The sequence below is a fragment of the Pithys albifrons genome, chromosome 6, assembly GCF_047495875.1.
Source record: "Pithys albifrons albifrons isolate INPA30051 chromosome 6, PitAlb_v1, whole genome shotgun sequence".
Lineage (NCBI taxonomy): Eukaryota > Metazoa > Chordata > Aves > Passeriformes > Thamnophilidae > Pithys > Pithys albifrons.
In genome coordinates this window covers 28,599,347-28,620,815 of record NC_092463.1, presented here as the reverse complement: position 1 = coordinate 28,620,815, position 21,469 = coordinate 28,599,347, and positions in this window count along the sequence as shown.

The window sequence follows — 21,469 nt, the reverse complement described above, 5'->3', positions numbered from 1 at the left end:
ATAGATTTGTTGGGAAAAAAATGTTACTATAGTGGAGGAAGACTTTCAGAAGCTTTTTTGATAGAATATATGTTACTGACATTGCTTTTTTTTCTCTCTTAAATGAGAGGAAAATTTTGTCTACCTGACACATCATTCTGATCCCCTACTCTTGAGTTTTTACTGTCAGAAGTTTTTGTGTGAATCTTTGAAAAATCTACATAGAGATCATACTTAGTTATACTTCACAAATGTAAAATACATATAAAATTAATATCATCTTTTCACTACATGGGCAGAATATTATGTTATACCAGTACCTTTATATTATGTACCTTGTATTATTGTATTATTGACCTTGAGATCTTCCTAGAAATTTTTTGTTAAAGTTGTTTCAGGAGTAAATTGCATGTACACTATGAAAAAAAACAATAGGAAGGTTGTAGCAAATAAGTTGACAGATCACAGTTATGGAATCACAGAACATTTGAAGTTGGGAGGAACCTCAAGAGGTCATCTGGTCTAACTGTCTTGCTCAAGAAGGGACATCTTCAACTGTCTCCAGGAATGGAGACTCCACAATGTCTAAAGGCAACCTGTCCCATTGCTCAGTCATCCTCACAGTAAAATAATAATAATAATAATTTTCAAAAATGTATTGTTGTATTGATATTAAACATCCTGTGTTTCCATTTGTACCCACCGACCTGTCACTAGGCACTGCTGTAAAGAGCCTGGCTCTGCCTTTTTTGCACCCTTCTTTACATATTTATATACATTGATAAGATCCCCCCAAGCCATCTTTTCTCCAGGTTAAACAGTTCCAGCTCTCCCAACCTCTCCTTGTAGAAGATATGCTCCAGTCCCTTAGCCATCTTAGTGACCATTCACTGATCTCTCTCAAGTAGCTCCAGATCTTTCTTGTGCTGAGGAGCTCAGACATGGATACAGTACTCCAGAGGAGGCCTCAACAGTGTTGAATAAAGGGGAAGGATTACCTGCATTGACTGCTGGCAACACTTGTCCTCATGCAGTCCAGGATATCATTAACCATCTTTGCCACAAAGGCACATTCTGCCTCATGTTCAACTTTGTGTCCACTGAGTCTCCCGCCCCTTCCCACAAAAGATCTTTTTGGTTAGTTGCCTCCAGCATAATGTTGGTCCATGGGATTCCTCTTTGCATTTCCCTTTGTTGAACTGCACAAGGTCAGTGACTTCCTGTAAACCCATTTCTCCAGCCTGTCAAGATCCCTCTGAATAACAGCAAGACTCGCAGGTGTATTAGCCACTCTTCTCAGTTTTGTATCATCAAACACACTTGTAGAGCGTAGACTCTACCCCATCATTCAGTTCATTGATGAAGATGCTGAAAAGAATCAGGGCCAGTATTGATCCCTGGGGTAAACCACTAGTTATTTTCCTCTAACAAGACTTTGTTCCTCTGATTGCTACTCTCTGAACACATCTGCTCAGTCAGTTTTCAATCCACTTCACTGTCTGCTTAGCCAGTCCATACTTCATCAGTATCTCTATGAGGATCTTGTGGAAAACAGCACTAAAAGTATTACTGAAGTCTATGCAAAACAGCATCCATGGCTCTCACCTCATCTACCACACCAGTCATAGGTAACTTCTTGAGTCCATGTGACATGAAAGTTGAAATAAGGTGTTAGGACTTATGTCATTTATTTGTCATGAGTAAGAGCCTACATGAGTTCACTGGAGCTTGTCCTGTGAAGCAAACTATATGACTTTTCCTCTGATCCAAGATAGTCATGTATAAGGCATCCCATATTTAAAAAAAAAAAAAAGGAAAAAAGAAGAAGAAGAGATGGTCCAAATCAGAACTTCTGATGATTTAATGTCACCACCATACCACTGACAGAAAAGGCATGGCATGGGTACAGCATATGCACATGAGAAATATACATGCTAGCATCTAAATCTTTTCATGAATGTCAGAATAACTGCCTATCTTTTTTATTAATTCCACACTCAAAATATAGTCTTTAAAATCTGATCTAGAACTGAAACACTGAAAGTTTCTGCTAAAATTATTAAATATATTTTTACTTGTATTTCATCTGTCAAGAATATTGTAGAGAAAATTTCTTTCTGGTTTCCATGGGAACACTCTTGTAAATGTATAGGGATTCAAAATGTAAAGTGGCTGGTGAAAAACTTGTGAAAATAAAGTGCATTTGCAGGTTTTTTTCCTTGATAAGTGTATGGAGAATTAAAACCTTTGACAAGAAAGGAGTGATAGCCTATGATTTTCTAGACATATGGGAAACGTGTGCAAACTCAAGAGGCATGAATTATTCCTCTTGAGCAAAAAAAGGCTTAGCAGATGTTAGTGTGCAAGGACCGTGTAAACATTCTGGGGGCTTAAAGAAGGGTAATTTTAAAAATTCATCAATAGGAATACAGACACAGGAAACTGCAAACCAAATATTTTTATAAAATTCACAGGTAGTAAGTAATTTCCTAGCTACTTTTCTCTGTTTTGTTTGAGCATGTGCCAGCAACTTCCCATGAAAGGTACTGGTCAGTAGGAATATGGGATATACTCTAAAAAGTGTTGTCATTCTTGATCATTACAACTTACAAAGACTTTATGGTTTTAAGTACGTTAATCTGAGGATCAGACCCAGCTGTTCAGGGGACAGGACAGGCTGTCAGCTGTAATTGCATCACATGACCAGCAGCACATATGCCCCATTGAACATTGTTGGTGGGGAGATGGAAAATTAACCCTTCCAGCACAACCCTACTTGCCATCCGTGAAACTTGACTAAAATTTGTCTAACTAGTGAAGTAACTAAGAGGCATTTTCCTCAAAAAGGATGATATGCACTTGATAAATTAGAAAACACAAGAGGAAATGAAGATGTTGTCAATCTAAACAGAGATAAAACCCAGTTATTATTTGTGAAATTTACACTTTCAGCTATATTTAAAATGTTTCAGCTCCTGTCAAGCATGCTAAAGAAAACAGAATTTAGGAATGAAAAACAGGTGTCTGACAGAACCAAAACCTGCTAATAAGTTAAGCTTTATCTACAACTTCCAAGGGAATATTCTGTGGAGTAGACTATTTTCCAGAAATTTTATTTTGTCTAATTAATTTCCTGATCTACTGACTGCTCTTTCAATCTGAAAAACAACTGTTTAGGTGGGAGAGAAGACTCAAAATAAAGAAAATGGCCATCTGTGAGTTTACAGTCTGGAAACTGAATGGAGTACATTTATGTAGTTTCATTATGGCTATTTCACATAGGTGCATCCTTCACCTGTTAAATGTTTAAGTGGGTTTGTGCCTCCTTTCTCTGGATATGTTATATATAGACAAAAAATTGAAGTAATGACAATACAGTATAACTTAAAAATATGAGAACTTTCTCACTTAAAGCAATGTCGGAACCAAATGTGTGCATTTGTTAATGGAATAAGAATGAGAAAAAAGTAATTAACTATCATTTTTCAGGTTTTTAGTATAGAATAGTTCTCACAACTAGATAGAGACAGCCACTATATTGACCTTAATAGTGTAATATGTTTTGTGTATAAATAATAGCATTCTGCTAAATGTAATATAAAAATTCAACCTGGTATATCAGCATTAGATTGAGTACTTTGCACAACACTGACATGACTATAAAGACTCCCTAAGGTTAAATTGGACTCCTACACTGAAATTCTAATTAGAAATATGAGTGCTCCAACTCTGTGTAAGTGCATATCTGTTTAATTATTTTCACTTTTTACCTGACATCTTTTATTATTCTGTAGTCCTTTTCTTCCTCCTTTCTTGCTGTTTTCAAGCAACCCAATCTCCTCACTTAATCTAAGTGTAGGACCTTCCTATAAGTTGGTATTAATTGATAAGCAGTGTTTAATTATTATTTTTCATCTCTGAAGAGACCTGATATTAACTCACCAAGGGCCCTAGACAAGCATCTCAGTCCTTTGACTCATGTGGCACAGCTCTGCCATCTTCTGACATATCTATTCTCCTGTCAGCAAGACAATAATTCTTTTTAGTGTAATACCAACAATATTTTTTTCTATACTTCATCTTTAGGCATTTCATATGTATTTAACAAAGAATAGATACAGTTAGTCTGTTCCTGAAAGATGTGTTTTCACTGGGTAGGACAGCTGGTTTCTTTATCACACTAAATGACTCTTAATAAACCTTACTTTCACAAATATGAGCATAGTATCTAAGCTACCAAAGGAACGTTGTGTTATTTTCTACTACCACATCTCACTCTTGAAAGAATACATTAATTTCTTAAATTATTCATGCCTAGTATTCATTTTTTTCATTTTATTAGAGAAATGTAAGGAAATAAATCTGATTTTGTGTAGATTAAATTCACTGTAAATCCACTGTACATAATAAAATATTTTCTATTCTAAAATGTGTGAATCTTGGTGGTGAGGATACTCTGTATAAATTTGATTTGGATAAATCAAAATTCCTTGTAGGAACTAATTAAAATTTACAATTTTCCTCTCATAGAATAAATCTTATTAATTTAAATCAGTAATCTTCCAAATATTCTTAATGAAATTCCAGCACACACGCACACAAAAATTTCTAAACAGTTCTTAGTAGGTACAATTTTATTGGTGAAGATTAAAAGATCCCTGTGAGTCATTTGGGCTCAGAATGAAATATTAAAAATTAGATTCATGTTCATCTGCATTGAAAATATATTGAAGTGCAAATATATTGAGGTGGAACAGACATATACATGAGACCTGGAGTAACTAATTTTCTTTCCCAGGCAAAGCTAAATTCTAAGGTCTGAAATCTCCTTTTAATTGCTGATTTGTGCTTTCTCAAAGCTTTGTTTTCTTCAGCATTGATGACCCTGAGCTTATTCAAAACTTTTCTCTCCCTATAGGCTATTTTGTCAGATCTACCATTTCTTAGGCTAGACATCCAAAAGGAGCACATGCACAGCCTTATTCTACAGGTCTGTTTCTTGTCAGACCCAATAAAAGAAGAAAGACAAGACAGCCTCTCCAACTGCAGGAAAGTCATAACCCCAGCTATCCTTTGGTAAAAGGTCCTTCACTGCTTGCTCTTAACCTATTCCTGGTCTATTCCATAACAGGAACCATGACATGGGTAAGCAAAAATCTGAAATTATTCTGCAAACCTGTTTAAAAATATGTAAATACTAGACAGTGCCATAATCAGATTATACTTTATAGTTAAACATTAGTAGAAAGTAACATTAGGATCCCTAAAAACTTATCTCCATAAAATATTTAGTTTAGGAAGTCTAATTAATACAGCATAGGACCCAATCAAACACTGTCCTGAAAAAAGTTCACAGGTATTTAATCTCTAAAACTGCAGATGGAACACCAATGAAAACCAGAATTTTCCTTATGCCTAGATATGTGGAAGTTGAGTAGTCCATAATTCCTGGAAGTACATCCAGAGAGGTCCTTCACAAATATCACTTCTGAATAAAATATTGTGGTCTATCCATTTGATTTGTCTGAAATGCAGCAGATGTTTTTTTCGTTTGTTTTTTTCTTCTTTTCCAAGTATGACCATGGACTCCATATTCAGTGGCCTTACATGAAACTTTATTGCTGAAATCAGGAATGTGCTTGGGTTTGGCTAATCCATATGCAAGTTCTCTGTGATATAAATGATTATTTTTAAAATATATAGAGCAGACTGGTGGTTGCTAATAATTCTTGGAAATTGACCCTGGTTACGTTACCATTTATTTTTAGAATATGTGACCTTTTGGAATATTATTTTTATAAGTGCAATAAGATGATCTAGTGTATGAATTAATGTTGTACTGATGGAACAGAGTTGATTGCACTCAGCCTTTAGCTTCATTCGCAGCAACACATTAGTTGTGAACTATGTATGTATGTACGGCCAAACTTCGCAAACGAAGATTTGGGAAGGGCTTTCCCCACGTGGGTGTGCCCTTCGAGCCTGCGCAGTGGATTTTTTAGGTGAGGCACAGCGTGTGCAGAACTGGCCCCACCGTTTAAGTCCCAAGGTCCATTTGCCACGGCCAAGTGAGCTTGGACAGTGACAGTGAAGTCCTCAGGACTGTCTACAGCACCCGGTACTAACCGGGGCTGACCCTGCTGAGCATCCGAGATCTGACGGGATCGGATGGGCAGGGAGGCATTTAACTGCCCGGTACAGTCTCCACTGAGACTCGAACTCACGACCTTGTGATCAGAGTCCGGAGTGCTCACCATTACACCACGGGACCGCCCAGTTGTGAACTAGTGTGCAATAATTCATACCCTGTTGCTTCTTAGGTCTAAATATAATATTTGTTCAGCTTTAGAAAGACAACTTAAGGACTTTAACATTTTCAAGAACCCCACTTCATATTTTTGTTTCAAATATATTGTTCTAGCTGCCATATGTTACAATAACAGTTTATTAAATAGTTTATTAAATAGACTTCAGCTACACACACATTCCTTCTGTACAGATACTTTCTATACTCAGTGTTGTGATCCAGTCACATGAAAGGGGATCTAAGAGTCTCTATATTGAAACAGTTATACAGTATGATCACTCTTTATTTTTACTGTAATTATGATTCAAGGGGAACTCCATAAAAAGAAAACAAAATTATTTTGAAAATGTATTTGTATTATTTTTCATAAAGAGTAAACAATCAACAGACAGGCTAAGTATTAGTAACAAAGAGTCTTTAGGAAACTAAACCTAACATTTAGGAACCTAGTATTCTAATATTATCCTCAAAATCCCATAGAAAAACAAGCATAGCAAGAAGGCACTCAAAGAGGATTTTCTCTCAAGTCTAAAATTGAAGAAAAGGCTGATGTTTCTCAATTAATTGCAGTACTAGCTTCTCTCCTAGTGAAGATTTCATCACTCACACAAAATTAATTAGAACTGGCAAAAATGAATTCTTCAGAGTGGCACGGGATTCCCAAAGTCTCTATGAAATTTAGGTCTGACACAGAGGCAGTCCTTAGTACTGTAGAAAATTGAATCCTCATGTCTCACAGGCTGTTGGGTTTTCAGTAGACAACCTAAAAATATGTTGAGATTGCAAAATTTATGAAAGTAGGTGCAGCTAAGGAACATACATAGACAATGAAGAAAAGTCAGGAAATCAAAGATAAGTTCATGTACAGCATCTGGAAAACAAAATTCAAGGTCAAACCTTGCAGTAATACAAGTGGAACGAATTATCTAACTTGGTTTCTAAAGCTGTCTAGCAAGTAGGCTTAACAGACCAGAGGAGTTCATATGGTGTGGTAGTTTGGCCTTAGTTTTAGCTAGGTCTCAGTTTAACAAGCCCAGGTAGTCTTATGTAGATTAGAGGGGACAAGAATCACCTGACTTAAGCAACAAAAGATATATTTCATATCATATAAAAACAGATGTAGGAGGGGCTTCGGTCAGTTCCCTTCGTGGCCAACACTGAGTGAACAGGCTATCACTTTGCCAGTAGCGTTAGGCCTTGCCACCACTTTGCAGCTGTTTGATTTGGGAAGTAAACATTATTTTGTCATTGTTTTTTTCTCCTCTCTTGCCAAGTGTCCTTGGGGGGAGTCTTTTGGGATGTTTTTCTGGGCTGAGGTGGTGGAGATCTGTGTTGTTGGGTGGGCAACTCACATGGCATTTACATTTGTCTATATGTGTTATATGGTAGTTTGGTTTTGGTTTTCTCTCTTTGGCGTAAATATAAAAACCTTGCCATTTTAAGTTTTAAGGGTTTTCTTCCCTTCTTTCCCTTTTCCTTGGGGGAGTCGGGGGAAACTCTGACTCTGTGTTGGGTACTTGGTACTTTGCCAGCTCAACCTAACACATACGGCATGCAGTGCACTAACTCTGATGACTCAGTGGCATAATTTCCTAAAGTTTCCTATACTTAACATGTCAGTATGCAGTCCTTTTGAAAATGTTCTAAAATGAAAAGTAATATTAGACCATTCTATTTCTAGTACTTGTTCAGTTCCAGTTCTAAGAATGTTCTTGCATCTAACCTGAGCAACAGAACAGAGGTAGCAGACTAATCTGCCCTTACAGAAAAAGCTATGTACGTATTTAATGTAGGAACTTAATTCAAAATCCTGTGATGCCCCTTTGCAGTGCTGATCACATGAATTTGCTCTTCCACATGCTCCATAGCTATGTGGTCTGAATAGCTATTACAGCTCATTTTTTATTGCAGATGGGTCTCCTATAGGCTAAGTAAAACCATTCAATAGCAAAATGTATTTGTCCCTACTCTAGTAGTAGAAGCAAGTGTTGTTACTTGGACTGCACTAAATGAGAACCATAGACTTTCTACACACATATGCACAAAAAAGTAGAAGTACTGCTAGCATATAGGTGACCATAATTTGTGCTAATTTCAGCTAATCAGCATAGGGAACAAAGTGCAAAGATGGTATTGCAGTATGCACTGTAGATATTCAGAGTTGTTTTCTGAAGGTAGATCCTGACGAAGGCTTTCCCTGATGTACTTGATATTCACTACTGTTGTTAGCCATGCTAGATAGGGTAAAGTGAATGTAGTTGGGTCAACCCATGCTGCTCTATGGGTGTATTTTGTTCTATAAATACTCTGTGCATAGCAAGGTTTAATGCTTTACTAACATAACTGATCACAGTATTTATTGCAAAAAAATTCCCTGTTTTCAGTTTAATTGATGGTATAGAAACAAGAACATTTGATAAAATTTCTCTTCTCATCCCTGCCCTTCCATTCTCTTCTTCTTTCCCTACTGTCTTCTCCTCTATCCTTTATCCTCTCTTTCACATCCCCCTTCCTATTCTCTTCGCTTTTCATTTTGTCCCTTAGCAGTATTAACCAAAGCAGAGTTAGAATTATGCATCTTGCTTTCTTTCTGTAAATATCTGCTGAACTGTCTCCTGTCATAGCTCAAGGTGGAACTTACTGACTTCAAAGGATTCAAAGAGTCATTACAAATATATCACAGCAAAAGATGTATTAGGGAAGTAAATTTATCATAAATCAGGATGGGCTTGGAAGTTTCTGGGCTCTTAAGTGTTCTATTGCTTTTGATTGCAAAATCAGTATCCCTAAATAGAGTCCACAAGTCATTAAGATCCTGATGAAATGCAAAAGGTAGGAAAACTGGGCTGCCTAGGAAAATGTGGAGGTACTAAATAGCTAAGTGAATTCAGTTAGTTATTTTTCACAGTTCCAGTTGCCTCATGATCTACACACTTTCACAGAAGTGACTAGAGTTCATTCAGACCAGAGCTGTTTAAAAAAAAATTGTCTTCAGATGGAATAAAAAAGAATATTGCCTCTGTTAAGTCGCTTTACTAATATATACTTTAGAGTGGATTTGCTGGAAACACAGTAATCTTGCTAGTAATTGCCACAAAATAATCTAATATCAGGCACATTTAGAATAAAAATCAAGTATCAAAAAATAATTCAACTGCTACTCAAATTATAAGAAATATAAAAAATTCATTTTCTAAAAGAGAATTGTTCCAAACTTAATTTCTCTTTTTAGCCAAACAATGAAACCAATAGATGAAGCTATTGCAGTTGACTCTGTTTTTACTGACATTGAAAGATTTAATAGATGCAATATTTTGCATGAAACATTATTAGTTAAATAATGATTCTTGTTAGATGGAGTTCTGCAACCAAAATACGTGAAAAGAAATTGAGTTTAGGTCTCATATTACCTAGTGATGCTCCTAAAGGAAGGATTTGCAGCATGTCATATGTACAGATGGCATTATGACTCCTAAGAGCAAGGAAATGTTCTAAATATAATAGGAAACACAAAAAGAACAATCTAGTATGTATAAAGCAATTTATTCCTCTGGAGCAATTATTTAAGAAAATATTGAATTTAAAGATCAAATGGTTTTAACAGAAAGTTTAGTGCAAATTTTCAGTCAATACTCTTTTATCTGCTACATGCAAAACCTAGGAGGCAATAGCACTAATTAAGGAGCTGAATTCAGTGATGACACAAGGCAGATTATAGAGTACATTCTGTGCAGGTATCAATTCTATATTTAGAGCTGAGTGAGTTGGGTGATAGGCACACTCTAAATGCTAATAAGAAAGAAAAGGCTAGATAAGAGAAACAGACCTATTTAATTGGTTGCTGTCATGGCAGATAACAGAAAGAAATTTATCTCAATGGTTTTTCCCATCTAGCTTTCATTATTCATGGAAATGTTTTTGACATGTGAGCTGAGAAACTGAACATTATTTTTGTCAATGAATAATATGCTAAGGGTAAAACCTTCATAGCTTTATACAACAGGAATAGGTTCACACAATTTGTCTTCAGGCCAGTTACACACTCCAAAAGTAGTGCTTGGCTTTTCTTTGGTTTGCAGTATCTGGTGTGGGGAGTCATTGTTCAAAATGTAGTAGAGCAGTGAGAGATGGGGCAAGAGTGTCCCAGAATTAGAATATCTGTTTTCAGACTAATCTGGGGACTCCAATGCCTGTAAGTAATTATTGCATTCAGACTTTGAAGAATGCAATGGGATTGGCTATTATATGGCATGCAAGGGAAAAATAGAAGTATGGAGGTTAAAGAAGCAATTCTGTAGGAATACTCATGCTTTATTAACCTTAAATTTTAAAATTAGTTCAACTATTCTTGTAACTTCAGGATCAATGTTTTAATTATTTGTCTTGACCTTGACTTAGAGATCTATATCGTCTAAGAAAATTGACAGGCTAATGTATCTTAATGAGTTTCCTGTACTACTTTTCAGAAAGCTCTTATACATAGCTGCTGCTTTGTTTATTGCCCTGCAAGTGGCTGTCACAGAGAGAGAGATCCTCAGGATCAGTATTATTCAAAAAAATGTGTGCACATCCATATAGAGGAGTAATCAGTGTTATCTTCTGTTACTTGTGGGGAAACAAAAAACTAAGTTGTGATCTCCCTGAGATAATTGAAGGAGTCTGTATTTAGAACTGAGATGCAATTCCTTGTTCTAAGGCCTATATATTCAGACCATGACACCATTTCTTTTACATCTTTCTCTTTAACCTGTCAAACTGAGATACTTCTCATGGTAATTGTTTTGATATTAAACTGACACATTCAGATATCACTTTCTATGTGTGAATTCTTACTCAGTGTTTTGTGGTAATAATGACAATGTCAATATTTAAAAATAAACAACTTGTTTAGTTTGTTAAATAAAGGCTTGTCCTAAAAAAGGAGCTCTTAAAATTCATCAAATTCAATGAATGAATATCTCATTAAGTACAAAATGTCATTTAAATTGGAAAGTTATTTCCTCCCACATTGTTACAGCTACTGCTACAAATCCACTCCAACAAATCTTTTCTGAGTGCTGTCATCCCACAAAACTATCATGTTTTGTCTCACTACATTGCTCATCACTGACAATTTCTTGACCCATTCTAGCACACATTGTGGCATTTGAGGAATATTTAAGGTTGAAATATAGCCTGTAGCTTAATGTTCAAGTGGGCCTTTTCATGCAAGAGGTATTTAATTTTTTTTTTAAGTTAAACTTTTATTTTACTAAGTCAGGCTGGGATAGAATTAACTGTCTTCACAGCAGTCTTTTTGGTGCTGTATTTTAGATTTATGGCTCAAACAATGTTCATAACACACCAATGTTTTGGCTATCACTGATGAGTGCAACGTTCTGCTTCCCTCAGTGGATGGGAATGGGCCAAAACTTGAGAGGAGATACAGCTGGGAAAGCTGGCCCAAATTGGCCAGAGTATATTCCTTACATTGCAACTTCAAGCTCAGCAATAAAAAGTGGAGGTAGAGGAAGAAGGAGAGACCTTTTGTCTTCCAAGGAGAGAGGCCATTGCACTGACATGAGCTGGTCACTAGTCTGACTGGGGGAGGTGCTGAGTTCTCAGACTTTCCAGTGTATGGTAACCTATGATAAAAATGGAGGTACAGGATGAAGGTTTAGCCAAATTATAAAAATAAAAGCTTTATTTTCTCTGATGTATAATTTTGGTTTTTCTCCAAAGACTAAGGAGGATGTTCTTTAAATATGAAAGGTGATTAGTATACTTACGATCTTCTACTTCATGTGCAGTGAACTCCATTTCAAAAGACTATATTTAGCAGCAAAAGAATAGTTCAGTATGAAGAAAAGAAGGCAGTGTTGGTCAATAGCACTGTTAACCCCCTAATTTCATAAAAATAGTTAAGAACCTCTAGGATTTGAATTGCAAATATGGGGAAAAAATTAGCAAGTTGCTCAAACAAAGCTAGTTGTGCCCACAGCCATGGTAATTACAGGCTTCATTTGAGACCTCTATATCTTGAAGCCCTCAGGTCTAATTTCAAGATAGAAGAGCTATCTGAGATGTCAGATTGGCACAGCACAAAGTGAAAATAATGAATATAGAAGATTACAAAGTACATGAAACACTGTTAGGCATCAAGTAAATGTGAGTTGCTTTAAAGAGCATATATAAACATTTCAAAATCAATATTCCACACCATTTATTATTATGCCAATTTATTAATGCATAGCCTAGAAAATTTTTATTTTTAAATGGTTTTTCTACATTTGAACTTTTCATAACATCTAGAAATTTGTCATTCTCTATGCCTAATGAAGACTGGAAGAGAGAAAGAAGATTAGGCATGATAAGGCCCTCAGTATTGCAGTGGTTCTTTCTTGCTTATCATAAGATCATACAACTAGGACTAGGACAGAGTCAAGAGATTGGAAAAGAAAGCTACCAGAATCACTGACCAGTGTTCAGAGAAATGGTGAGATAAAGGAGTGAGGTAGCTATCTAGGAATGTTAGTGTCCTGTGTGCACCAAAACACTCTGAAGTCTCTTCCCCCTGCCCCCTCCCAGTTCAGGGGTTAATTGCCAGTGGTCAGGGTCATCTTTGATACAGTGCCTCTGTATGCCCTTGTGTCAAACTGCTTGGAAAAGTGTAATATGAGAGTGATGAGAAGCCTCATCCTCCCGCTTTGCTTGAAAGCTAAATTTAAACTGAGGACTTTCCACTTGGACTTTGCAGCACTATGTTACAAGTAAGCATGCACAGGGATGGCTTGACTTTCTGGATTGATGTCAAATCCACTTTGTCATTATGGGGTTGTTCCACAGTCACTCAGCTGTGGGCTGAACCTGGTTAACGTCACCAGACATGCTCCATTCTTTTGGATCAGCTACTTGGGTAATTGCAGCCCCCGTGAGGGAAGTCACAGCCCTGTACCTGCCTTGCTGTCATTCTCAGGTCACCTTCGCTTGCAGAGCAGCCTGCTCCTGCTGCTTCCTGACTTGAAAAAAAAACCCCACATTAAAAATGGGTCGTATGACAAGATGAGGAGCTCCTCATTCTATCATACACAGAGATCATCTTTGTATGCAAAAGCCTTTTCTTTCTCATAAAAAACTTTGTAGACACATTTTTATTCCTTTCATCCTAAAACTAAAGACAAGAATATAAGCATGGGAAATAATGATACCATTATCTTAAATATAAAAAATAAAAATAAAGACAAAATAGAAATTTCTTTCTCTGTCAAAAGCACAAAGGCAAAATCATTGAAAAGTGATTTTTTTTTCTTATTTGCATGATTGAGAAAGAGGGAATATAACATAAGGTACATCAAATTCTTCCATTGGCCAGATGAGCATAGTGAGAAATACCATAGAACTCTCATCTCAAACACCACCCTGGCAAGCAAATAATTGAGTAGTGTGAATACCAATGGAGACTTTAGGCTAGATTTTGATCAGCCAATACTACTAATAGAATATTCAAAGAATTGTTTCCTCAATTTCCTTTTCTAAGACAAAGAAGTCCATCAGTTCAGATACCTTCTCACATATTATTTCAACTCTTTTTACATTTTTAATATTTTTCTGTATTAATTAAAAATGTAAAAGTATTTTCCCAGTTTTATTGTGTTAAATATTGAGTACAGAATAAAAACACACAAGATTTTTATGAATGGTTGTTGCATGCTCAGGACCAATTCTACCACGGAAAATTAATTTAATCTTGAAAGCTGAGGTCTTACTTGGGACATGGGCAAAGGATTCATTATCAGGTTTCTAATACCTCAGCTGAATCCATTAAAAATGTCAGGATGAGTGACAAAAGAAAAAGGAATGTTTGCAGACATAGATGCTCATAGACCAGTATCTGCTAAACTCCTTTAGATTATTGGGGCTTCTTACTGTCATTTTGAAATTCAATTAGTTATAAGGTATGGAGATCGTGTCAGGCAAGCAGATGTTAGCAGTGTTCATCAGCAGAACTTGTTAATGAAAAAGTTTCATGGTACTTTTCATATCCAGTTCAAGGTGCCTTTTACTTAAATTTGCATATATAAAAGCAGTACTTTTATGTTTCAGAAGTGCTGGAAATAGTCTTCATACCTTCCATATTGAGGTCTGTAAAATGAAAGCATAGAGTCATACAATGGTTTGGTTTGGAAAGGACCTTAAAGATCATCTAGTGCCAATCCCGCTCCTGTTGGCAGATATGCCACCCACTGGATCAATTGCTCAAGGCCCCATCCACCCTGGCCTTGAATAATCCCAGGGAAGGGATATCCACAACTTCTCTTTGCAAGCTGACTATGCTGAAGGCCTTCAGCAGTCTAGGTAGATGACTTTGTTCAGTCTTCCCTTGTCAACTACTGCAGTAACTCCATCACAGAAGGCCTCCAGATTGATCAGGCATGATTTGGCCTGAGGTGAAACATCCTTGTTTCACTAAAAATTTTATCTCAATGATATCTCAATGTCAAGTCTCACTGGGATCAATCCAGTTCTACCAACACAGTGATGTAGACAGTAGGTACAAGACTGACATGAAAATAATGTTTTAATATAATAAGTAATTTTTTTTAAAAATGGAGTCTACTTGCCCACCACTGCATCATACGTACTCCTTACCCCCAGTGTGATCCAATGCTCAGACAAAACAGGGTGTGCGTCTGACTCTGAATGCAAGCAAGTCAAGGATAATGCTATGGGCAGAGAATACAGCCTCTGTAGCCTTTGTACCTGTACTTTTGTCTACTTCTTCAGATTTAAACACAGAATGAAGACTTTTTATTAGTATGTTTACATATGTTTTGTAGTTAGGCCGAAGTTTGCTCTACTCCACTATGTCCCTGGATGGCTTAACATAGCACAGTGCTGAAGAAAATACACTTTGCTTTCAATCTGACCTTAATGGGTTAAAAATAAGCTGGAGCCAGTGTGGCTTTTTCTAGCAACAGGCTCACATCTGGCTACAGCACTGTGGAGGGAGGGAGCTGCCTGCAAAAGATTCCCCCATATATAAATAAACAGATATGGTTTATAGATCAGACTTTTTTGTGTCCTATTTTTGAGAAGATTGTGTCCATTCCAGGCAGCTGTTGGTCAGGCTTCTGTTGTATTTAGCATTTGTTTCCTTTCTCCAGGAGACAATTAAAATATTTGTAGCTCCATATCAGGGAGCAGCAAGAGCCTGCTGCCCTGCAAGAGTAGGAAAACCAGAAACTGATCATGATAACAAGTCAGGCAGAGATTCCACTGACAAGGGTCTCGCAGCAACCAGACAATGAGAGCAGAGAAGGTCCATGTAGGTAATCAGCTGCAACTAATAATCCAAAACACTAGTTCTTGATGATGAGGCACTTCTGAGGTCAATCTGGGAATGTGACCAGGTCCAAAGACATTGACCTGGGTCAGGCACAGGATCATCATCGATCACGGTCCAACCTTTGAGATGAATAGCCCAGGCCAGATGCAAAATGTGTTGAGGGTTTAAGAGCAGAGTCATGATGTAAGGGAGCACATTGAAATGATAAAGATTATCCCACCTCACAGGATTTAGCTCTTATCAGCCTCTTCCTTTATCTGGAAATCCAGTTTGTAGCTTCAGGTACACATACGCTTCTGCACCTGGGATAGTTGGACAACGGCACCCACTTACCTGATCTGAAGGTCCTTTGCAGTAGGCATATTCCAGGAGGGGTAGGCTTTGCTCAGTGAGCAGCTGTTTCTTTTCAGTTTGCTACAGTGGACAAAAGTCTTTTGGAGATCTTAGAATCTTCAAAACTAACTATTTCAGTCTCTGACAGTCTTGAAATAAGCTCAGTAACTTGGGCCTCAAATAAGCAAGATCTCTCTTTAAGGTCTACATGGAGACCACAGCTAACATGAGTTAAGCTAATTTCTGCTAAGTTTTCACAGAAAAATTACAAAACTATGAAAAATAGTTGCATTTTAATATGGGTTGTTATTTCTGTAGAAAAGGTGTTTTTTAAGGAATTGTTTTATTTTGGTCATCTTTTTGTAGTAGAGGTATAATTAATCTACCAACAAGTAAGGCAAAAAAAGCTACTCTCTGCATTTTTTGTTCATTTTAAGACTTTTTCAAATAAGTTTTTTTCTCATTTTCTGGTTGTTTTTACAATTATTGCATTGGTATATACTTATGTTTGGGGGGGGGGTTGGGTCTGTATGCTTTTGGGCCTTCTGGACAAATTTGTGCTGGTGTACTTAGTTTAAGTGTTGGTATTGCATCAGAAACCAATTCCCTCAAAACAGACTGATGGTCCATCTGGTTCAGTATCCTGTTTCCTGTAATGGCTAGTAACAGATGCTTGACAGGAGATTGCAAGAAATCCCATGGAGCCCAATTTTGATACATTTATTCATTAGTGTATGATTTTCTGAGTTTAAGGTGGACATTGTAGAGTCAATATGCTTTTATTTTTAAAAAGTTTTCTTACCAAGTAACGACTACTCTTTTTCAAGTATATCTTCAATCCTTTCAAACATGATCAATCCTTTTATGAATCATAATAAATGATCCATCATTACATAAATCACAAAACATAACTGTTTTCTCCAGTCAAATGGAAAAGTGTAAATATTCATTCTTCTGGATTTCACATTATTTATCAAAGTCATTAGTGGATTAAATACCTGGTCATGGTATATTTTTTAGAAATAATAAGTCATACAAACTGTCAGAGAATACATTCAAGACTAAGCAAGGATATTTGCACAAAGTAAAAAATAATTAACATCTGGAGCACCTGGAATTTATTGAAATCAAATATCTGTTATTCAGAAATTATCTTTCTTTATACACAACCAGTAATAGCAATAATATCACTGGAACATGTAGATAAGTCATTTCCTCCATCATCTTTAAGTACAGCTAAATGATCACATTCTAGTCATTGTGTTAACAATACAAATAAGCAGCTAGTATTGCATATAAAATTCCAGTTGCCTTATAATTGATTCTAGATGTGGATTTTTTTTTTTTATTTTCACATCCCTGTGCTATACACAAACCTCCAGGTCAGTGCATCTGCAGCACTGTACACATTATAAATTCCAAGCAATGTGAATGCTGAACAGATGGTTTTGTTCAGACCATTGCTACTTCTTGCCCCTGTCTGCAGCTTTGTTTCAAAACAAGAAGAACTGAGACAGATCTTTTTTATTGTAATGCCTTTGGAGTTTGTGATTATAATAGATTTGGAATTTTCACTTATTTTATGAGTCTTGAAGGGTTACATGTAACAGAAAGTTCCCAAAAGTACGTCAGATATCACATGCATTGACAGCTTAAAAGAGGGCACAAAGATGAGTTGCAATAGATGTTCAGGAAATTTAACTAGAACCAGTCACAGAGTGTGTAGTTTTCTTGGTACTCTGAAACTCACTAAAACACTGAGATTTTAGGTGGAGGGGAATTTAAAAAAGATATTTTAGTACTGATGCTTGCTAATTTTACTTAATATAACAGTATACTAATGGAATACATTTACAATTATCAAAACATGTATTTTAAGTTGAAATAGAACCCTACTATTTAGGGTAATTTTTCATTTGGTCCTTTTGACACTGAGGGTGATCTCCTCATTTTACAGGTGGGAAATTGAGACATGCAGAGAGTAAAGGGAAATGTGTCTTTTAAATTAAGAATCCTGAATAGGAGAAACTCATCCTCAACTCTAAATATAGAATAGTTTATTATATTTATTATAATATAGATATAAATTGTTGTATAGAATAATTTATATCTCTATAGCACAACTACTTCTATTGCAAATGTAAGTACTTGCTATTTGAGCAAATCAGACTTCCAGGCTCAAGCTGAATCTCTTATTCGAGATTCCCTGGAAAGTTGTTGGCTACTTAAGCCATAGAAGTAAGTGAACTACTGTCATATTCTATAAAGACTGGCAGCACACGAGACATATTTATCAGCCAAGTAATAAAGAATTGCATTACACACTTTGAAAATGGTGGTTTATATTTCTCTCCATATCCTCCAGACCTTATTCCTTCTCTGCTCTGCAGTTTCTAGGCCATTATAATATGCTCTTACAGAGATTTTACATCATAGAGTCATAGATTCACAGAATCACAGAATCATAGAATGGCTTGGGTTGGAAGAGACCTTAAGGATCATCTAATTCCAACCCCTCTACCATGATCATGGATGCCACCCTTTAGACCAGGTTTCTCAGGGCCTCAGCCTACCTGATGCTGATGCCCCTTGCTGGGGTATCCACAACTTTTCTGGACAATCTGTTCCAGTGCCCACCACACTCTGAGTAAAGAATTTCTTCCTAAAATTCAAGCTAAACCTACTCACTTTTAGTTTAAAAACATTGCCCATTCTATTTTTGTATCTGTTCTCCCTCCTTTTTATAAGCCCCATTCAGGTACTGGAAGGCCACAATGAGGTCTCCCTTTAGCCTTCTCTTCTCTGGGCTAAACAACCCCAGCTGTCTCAGCCTGTCTTCACAAGAGAGGTGCTCTATCCCTTAGATCATCTTCATGTCTGTGCTAACAGGTCCACATTATTCCCACGCTGAGGACCCCAGAGCTGTATACAAGGCTCCAGGTGGGGTCTCACAAGGGGAGAGCAGAGAAGTGAAGCCACATCTTTTGTCATGCTGGCCTCTCCTCTTTTGATGCAGCCCAGGATGGGGTTGTCCTGGGTTGTGAGAGAACACTGTTGGGTCATGTCCACTGTTTTGTCCCCAGAACCCCCAAGTGCTTCTCCACAGGCCTGGCCTCAATGAATTCTTTTCCCAGTCTGTGCTCACTCTGGAATTGCCCTGACCCAAGTGCAGCAACTCACATCTGGACTTGTTGAACTTCATTAGGTTTTCATGGACGCAATTCTCAAGTTTTTCCAGGTCCCTCTGCATGGTATCTCTTCCTTCTCTCGCGTCAACTGCACTGCTCGTCTTTGTGTCGTTCAGAAACTTGCTGAGGGTGCATTTGATCTCACTGTCTGTGTCATTCATAAAGATATTGAAAAGCACCAGTTCCAGAATAGAGCCCTGAGGGATTATATACTGTATGATATTATATTTTTCTTATCAATTTTTGTTCACTATCTGTAACATTCTTAGACATCTTTATAATTTCTGACTTCAGTTTTCTTATCTAGTCACTTTCACTTCCTACAGCTTCTTTAAGCCTCTTTAGAACCAGGACCACGGGTTTTTAATTTAGTGCTTTGTCTGACCTTTATTTCTACCTCTTTCCCATCCATGTGGTTAGGCAATTCACTGGAGCACAAATAAAATAATGTCTATATTGTACCACAGCTTAACCCCATTCCTCTATTAAGCAATCAGGAAAAGGAATTGCAGCAAGTGTTCTACAGCATGTTCCCAACATGCTGCATGTTCAATGAACTTGAATTGTAAAATAGTAGAAAATTAGTTTTGTTTTTTTTTCTGGATTGAATTTTAAAACAAAACAAAATAGCACAAGACAAACAACACTGATGCAAAGAAATTAGCTTAAACACATATACAGTTTCAGAGTGACTAGACATGGAGAATGTGATGTTTCAGGAAAATTAATCAACAGGTAAATCTGTCACTTAGAATTCAATACCACAGGAATTCATTGAAAACTATAATATACCTGAAATCTGGACCATAATTGAAAAATCCAGAAACTAAATAAAAAGATAACTGATATGGTCATAAAGATCAGGAAGATCTTGATCGCTAAACTTCATACAGAGTCACAGGATCACAGAATGGGTAAGGCTGGAAGGGACTACGGTGGATCAAGCAGGGTCATCCCAGAGCACATGGCACACAATTGCATCCAAACAGTTCTTGAATATCACCAGTGAGGGAGAGTCCACAAACTCTCTGGGCAATCTGTTCAGTGCTCAGTCAGCCACACAATAAAGTTTTCCTCAGATTCAGATGGAACTTTCTGTGCATCAGTTTCTGTCCATTGCCTCTTGTCAATTAGTTGGCACCACCAAGAAGAGCCTGGCTCCATCCTCTTAACACCCTCTCTTCAGATACTTACAGACATTGATAAGGTTCCCTCTCAGTCTTCTCTTCTTGAGCTGAACAGATCTAGCTCCCTCAGCCTTTCCTCTTAAGTGAGATGCTCCAGTCCCTTAATCAACTTTGTCTCTCTCTGCAGGGCACACTCCAGGAGGCCCATGTCTCTCTTGCTGTGAAGAGCCCAGAACTGGATACAGTTCCCCAGATGTAGCCTAACTAGGACTGAGTGGAGGGACAGGATAACCTCCCTTGACCTATTGACAACGCTCTTCCTACTGCACACCAGGATACCATTGGTCTTCTCAGCCACATGGCACACTGCTTTCCTTTAACTTTTTTAACTCTCCTAAGTAACTTATACATCATGTGTTTGTGTCATTATTCAAATTTGTCTCTTTCATTCCATTCATAACAGCTGTTGATAATTATCTGCACATCTGTATAAATAATAAACCTACATATAGGAAGAGAGATTCTACATATATTGCTGTCCTTACATATGTTCTGCACAAACTTTTGTCCTTTTTATACATAGAACTATTTTTCTTAATGTCCACACTCTAATTTAATATGTTATTGATATGGTTTCAAACTCAATAAAACAACTAAGTTTTACTTTTAGTTAATTATCTGAAATGGCAGTAATCATTAACATCTACTATTTTTAATTATTTTCTATATTTACTATACTTTAAATGTTGATGGAGGAACAGTTTATATTACCATAGGGAACAACAGATGAGAATAACAAAAATATTACAAATGAAGATGACATGATATGAACATTACAAATGAAAAGACAAGATGATGATTTAGAGCCTAAGTCCTTGGAGGAGCAGCTGAGGGAGCGGGGATTGTTTAGCCTGGAGAAAAGGAGGCTCATGAGTGACCTTATCACTCTCTACAACTACCTGAAAGGAGGTTGTAGCCAGATGGGAATCAGTCTCTTCTCACAGACAATTGGTGACAGGAGAAGATTCAGCCACAAACTGCATCAGGGGAAATTCAGGTTGGACATCAGGAGGAATTTCTTCATGGAAAGGGTTGCTAAACATTGGAATGGACTGCCCAGTGAGGTGGTGGAGTCACGATCACTGAAGGTGGTCAAGAAACAACTGGACTTGGTGCTCAGTGCTGTGGTCTAGTTGACAAGCTGGTGATT